Below are 6037 nucleotides of genomic sequence, written 5' to 3' on the forward strand. Positions count from 1 at the left end.
CGGTGGCTGAAGCTGGGAAAGCAGAGGCTAGCGGGGCGTCGCTAATGCGCAGGCTCAAAGCAAAGTTATGCCATCCTGACTGAACTCTTCCTGCTGACTGGAGAAGCAAAAGGAGGTGGAATTCAGAGAAAACCGGAAAGATCTGTTTCTTTTAATACAAAGTAAGCGAGAAAAGGACCCCGACAAAACCACCAATGATAGAAATTAATATCAGTAGAGCACTCTCACACTTCTATCTTCAGTTCTAGCGGAGTAGACTAGAAGGTATTATTGCTACTTTACAGATGAGGAGGTTGAGATGTGGCTACTAAAAAGCTGCAGAGGCAGAGTTTGCTGCACATTCATTGGAGAAACACTGGAATTGGAGAAACGCCGTTAAGTAAAAAGTAGGGGAAGGAAGAAAGTTGAAATGGTGAATTAGGGTATTACCGGCTGACGGTGTAACCTCGTAAGCCTTGAAAAGCTGACAAGAATTGAGAATATTCGCAGTTTGTAACTAATCGTGTTATACCTACCATTGACTGAAACAAAATTTTCTGTTTATTTCTTACAGTCTCCCCAGTTATTTTAAGGTATTAACCTCCTTTTATAGCAGGCGTAGAGGACTTTTGTGTGTTCGTCTGCCAACCACTTGGCTTTTGGGGAGAGACAGAATCAAGAAGTACAGATCTTCCTCCACTTAGGGTAGAGTTATGTGCAGATAAAGCCATGTTAAGTCGAAAATACATTAATACACCTAACCTAAGAATGTCATGGCTTAGCCCAGCCTGCCTTAAACTTTGCTCAGAACACCTACATTAGCCTGCAGTTGTGCAAAGTCATCCAACACAAAGACTACTTTATAATAAAGTGTTAAATATTACGTATAATTTACTGAATATTGTCCTGAATGTGAAAAGCTGAATAGATGTATGGGTACAGAACGGTTGTATCAATTGTTTGGTGGTGGTTTAGTCACTTAGTCGTGCCCAAATCTTGTGACCCCATGGACAGTAGCCAGCCAAACTCATCTGTCTGTGGGATTACCCAGGCAAGAAAACTGGAGTGGATTGCCATTTCTTTTTCCAGGGGTTTTCCTGACCCAGGAATCAAACCCAGGTTTTCCTGCATTTCAGGTGGACTCCTGGATGGCCAAGGGAGCTGTGGTTGCCACCAGTATTCGACATGACCATGGAGTATCGGACTACATATCCATTGCCTGGGAAAAAGATCAAAACTCATAAGTATGGTTTCTACATATTGCTTTCAAGCCATGGAAAAACTGAAAGTGGAACCATTGTAGTCCAGGACCATCTGTAGTTAAAAGCAGGATTCTGACTGAGCCCAGATTCTGATTCTGCCCTTTAATTGTTCTGTGACCTTCACCAATGTAGCCTATATATTTCACTTTTACTCATCTGCAAAATAGCAATGATAAACTTACTGATTATGAGAAAAACAGTTTAGCACATGTCAAATGCTTGGAACAGGGCCTGGCTTGGAATTGGGCACTAGTATTCACGTATTACTGTTGTTTTCTTTGCTTTAGTAATAGGCAATGTAACTCCTACACAGGCTCCATTCCACTTCTGTCTCCTCTCAAGTGTGTTTCCCTAACAGTGATAGTCTCAATTTATACCACTTGTAATAGGTGTACTCAATTAATTACTTGTATTACTTGTGAGAGCTTCTTGTGTCCTAAGAATAATTCAAGAGCTGGGATAAACAGGGTGGACAATCTCCTGACCCTTAAAAAAATGTATATTCTCTTTGGAGGAGATAAACAATTAAAACATACACAAATAAAACAGTTCCACATACTAAATGTTATCTGAGGAGTCTGTTTTAATAGGGCTAGGTGCTGGAAGAGGTCACTATGTAGAGGTGACATCTGAGTTAAGTAAATCATTCATGATGAGAAAGATCAGCCAGAATATCATCTGCAGGAGAGAAAAAGTCTTTCAAGAAGAAGGACCCATGTGAAGCAAGACTGAGGTAAGGAAGAGCTTGACATTGTTTGGAGACAGAAATTGTGAAGAAGGGAATTGAACAGATCTTATATCTACACATTCAGATAGCTGACTGAGTTTTTAAAAGGGGCAAGACAATTGCAGGATATAGGTCCTTTAAGTTCTTTAACAACACAGTTCATGTTTATAGCTTTGCAACAGAACTCTTAGCTACTAAATATATCATTTAAATCTTTGGGTCATTTTAGTGGGCATTTGGTAATTTCTCTTTCTTGTCAGAAAGGATATAGGCCTTTACTGAAATAGTCTGTCCTTTCCTGGAAAACAACTTGGTTGTAGAAAAAGAATGGACTTTGACTTCAGATAATCTTCAGATCAAATGGACTCTAGGTGAATTAATAATCCTTCTGAGCTTCAGCTTCTGTGTCTTTAGGTTGGAAACAATTGCTTTGTGTTAAGTGGTCTGAATGAAAGCCTCTGACATGTTTTTGACATAATAGCTATTCAAATTGTTAGTTTCCTTCCTTTTTTGATTTGGCAAGGCTTTGCATGAAACTGCCCCAATACGCCATGTCTGATCGCTATTCTGAGATTGCTGCTTCAATACTTTGCCTATGCTTACCTACCTTTCCCCTGTGCACCTTCCACTTTTGTGTCATTTCCATCATTCCTTCCTTCTTTACTATTACAGGATTGTAATTTTAGCACTTGAGCATTTGCCTTTTATTGGAGTCAATCCAAAGGTGTATAAGCCATTTCCACCCCCATCCACATACCATAATAAAATATATTTACTTCATAACCTTGTTTTTAGTAAGAAATTTTTGAAATGCCCAAGGAATATATTTGTTTGCTTTCAGGGGGGAAATTCCTTTGTAATTTGAGAAGAGATTCAGATAATGTTGTACATTCTGCTCCTTAAAAAGAATCAGTTTGAGTCAGTATTTTGACCTAGATGATCCATCTAAATATAACCTGGTTTTCAACAAAATCTTTCAGTATAGATGTTCTCTCCTCTTTATTGGACATCTGTTGCTTTGTCTGATCAGCATTCTTCTGTTTCTTGGTAAAGTGCCTTTTCCTGACCCTACGTGATTCTGGTGTTATTGTTAAAAGCAGGCATGGGTGTGATCAGGCCCTGCTAATTGTGGAACCCCATCCGCTCTCTCCTCCTTGACTGTACACCCAGGCCGGGCCAAAAAAGTTCCTCTATCAGTCTTGAACATGTGAACTCTGAGAGACAGTAGGTCTTTCCTTCTCTAGGATTATAAATACTAAGGTTCATGAAAGTCTAGAACTATGAAGGGCCATCTTGCCACCACAGGGAGAGAACCTGTTTGAAGATATTCTCTAGAAGAGAGAGAAAAGTAGATCCTTTATGTAGAAGTAGCTTGTACCAATTTTTGGACTTACCAGTTGTGAGTCAATACATTTGACTTGGTCTTTTGTTAAATGTGTCCAAAAGAATACTGACCACATATACTTCTATTAGAAGTGTATAAAGATAGCCATGTTGTATTAACCTTTATAGCACCCACTGAGACTGGTGGAGTACCTTGTGAAGAAGTGGACGAAAGGCCTATTTCATAGCACATCTGGTGAAAGAAACCAATGGGCAGATCTCAGAATAAACAAATGGAAACTTACACTTTATTTACTGTATAATATAATACATCTGCTATGCAATCTGCCTATATAAAAATTGGTTTTCTATAAATTATCATGGAAAGAAATAATGCAAAGTGTTAAGATGATTATTTCTACATAATGGGATTTGGGGAAAATTTTTTTTTCCTTTTGAATTTTTTTCTTTGAATTTCCCAAATCTTCTGTAAGGCATGTGAGTAGCTTTTATGATCAGAAAGAGTTAAAAGCAATATATTTTCTTGTTCTGACACATTTTACTATTTCTTTATTTAAAGGAATTTTGCCTTTCAAACATTTTATCAGAGATATTTGTTTTGCTGTTTTTCAAGATTCAAACAGGAAGCTACATGATCAACATCTTAAAAGATGTTATGCCTTGACAACTACTATAGTGTGAATGTTTGTGTCTTGCCAGATTTATATGTTGAAATCCTAATCCCCAAAGTTGATAGTGGTTGAAGGTGGGGCCTTTGGGAGATGAGGTGAGGGTGGCACCCTCCTGAATGAAATTAGTGCCCTTATTACAGAGGTCCCACAAAGCTCCCTGGTTCCTTCAACCATGTGAGGATACTACAAGAACTCTGCAACTTGAAGGAGATGGTGGCACAACCATCAGGGTGGCATGGTGGCCATGGTGGCACAATGATCTCAGGCTTCCAGTCTCCTGAACTATGAAAAATAAATTTCTGTTGTTTATAAGCCACCCAGTCTGCAGTATTTTGGTTATAGCAGCTTGAATGGATTAAGACAACAACAGTTGAACACTAATAAGTCACATGTAGTATATGCTTTCCTTCCATATTTTTTTACTTCATGTAATAAAAACCTTGAGCTTATCAAGTTTTGTTCTCGTTTCTGTTGAATAATTGAAAGAGTTTCTGCTTCCATTATTATCGTTCACTATGCCAGGAATCTATCTCTTTTGTTATTATTAAGCTCTTCTATATGTTCAGAGGAATTAAGTCTTGACCTTGTCATAAATACAACAAAATGAGGGGGAAGAGATGCAGGGGACCTGTTGATTTTCAGTACACTCAGACTACTGTAATACATGGGTAATCCTAGGCCAAAGAAAATTATGCATATGGCTCTGTCTCAGGCATGTGACTGAAGTCCTCTGACTCATTCTCTTCTACAAAAATAAGATTCATAGTCGTTGATAAAAATCTGTAGGAAAATGCTTCTGGCTTTAAAGATTGAGGAGTGTGTGCAAACCAAGGAATGTGGGCAAGCCACTAGAAGCTGGAATAGGCAAGAAAATGGATTTTCCTCTAGAGCCTCCTTTCCAAAATGAAAGTGGCCTTGGGGACATACTTTAGATTTCTTACCTCCAAAACAACTTACAAAACTGTAAGATAATAAATTTTATGTTGCTTTGAGCCATTAAGTTTGTAATAATTTGTTAACAGCAGCAATAGGAAACTAACATAGATTGCCAGATAAAATACAGAATACTAAGTTACAATTGAATTTCAAATACACAATAGTTTTTTGGGTTTTTGTTTGTTTATTATGAAAAGGGAAAAGTGAAAGTCATGTCTGACTCTTTGCAACCCCATGGACTGTATAGCCTGCCAGGCTCCTCTCTCCATGGAATTCTCCAGGCAAGAATAATGGAGTGGGTAGCCATTCCATTTTCCAGGGAATCATTTCGACTCAAGGATCGAACCTGGATTTTTCACATTGCAGGCAGATTTTTTTTACCATCTGAACCACCAGGGAAGTGAAGTGAAGTCACTCAGTCGTGTCCGACTCTTTGTGACCCCATGGACTGTAGCCTACCAGGCTTCTCCGTCCATGGGATTCTCCGGGCAAGAATACTGGAGTGGGTTACCATTTCCTTCTCCAGGGGATCTTCCCGACCCAGGGATCAAACCTGGGTCTCCTGCATTGGGGGCAGATGCTTTAACCTCTGAGCCACCAGGGAAGCCCATGTCCAATTTGTTTTCCAAATATTTGTATAGGGCATACTTATACTGAAAAAAAAATTCTTTATTGTGTATCTGAAATCCAAATGTAACTGGGAATCCTATATTTTTAAACAAAATCTGGCTACCCTAAACTATTATAGTTTGCCTTATTTATTCACATATGTATTAATTTCTATCTCTAGTTTTATATGCCAAGTTTTCTTAAAGGAAGATGCTTACGTTCATCATAAGCTATATTGTTATGGGGAGTCATAGTATTCACAAAGCAATTTTTACCTGAATATTTTTCATTGCTGTGTGAAGATACATAGTTGCTGTTGTTGTTCAGTCTCCAAGTCCTGTCCAACTCTTTGCAATCCTATGGACTGCAGCACCCCAGGCTCCTCTGTCCTCTTCCTGGAGTTTTCTCAACTTCATGTTCATTGAGTCAATGACGCTATCTAATGATCTCATTCAAGCACATAGCTAAAAGTATTGGTTTAGAGCTAGAACAAATAATTTCACAATTTG

General features: G+C 38.5%; 1 long non-coding RNA gene across 1 annotated transcript; it reads left to right on the forward strand.

Moving 5' to 3' along the window:
• The first annotated feature begins 13 nt into the window (after positions 1–13).
• On the forward strand, positions 14–1804 carry LOC112447027 (uncharacterized). The gene is made up of 2 exons (XR_003035046.1): positions 14–161; positions 1116–1804. It is a non-coding gene; the product is annotated as an uncharacterized lncRNA (long non-coding RNA).
• Positions 1805–6037: the final 4233 nt, after the last annotated feature.

The sequence above is a fragment of the Bos taurus genome, chromosome 6 (assembly GCF_002263795.3).
Source record: "Bos taurus isolate L1 Dominette 01449 registration number 42190680 breed Hereford chromosome 6, ARS-UCD2.0, whole genome shotgun sequence".
In the NCBI taxonomy this organism is placed as follows: Eukaryota; Metazoa; Chordata; class Mammalia; order Artiodactyla; family Bovidae; genus Bos; species Bos taurus.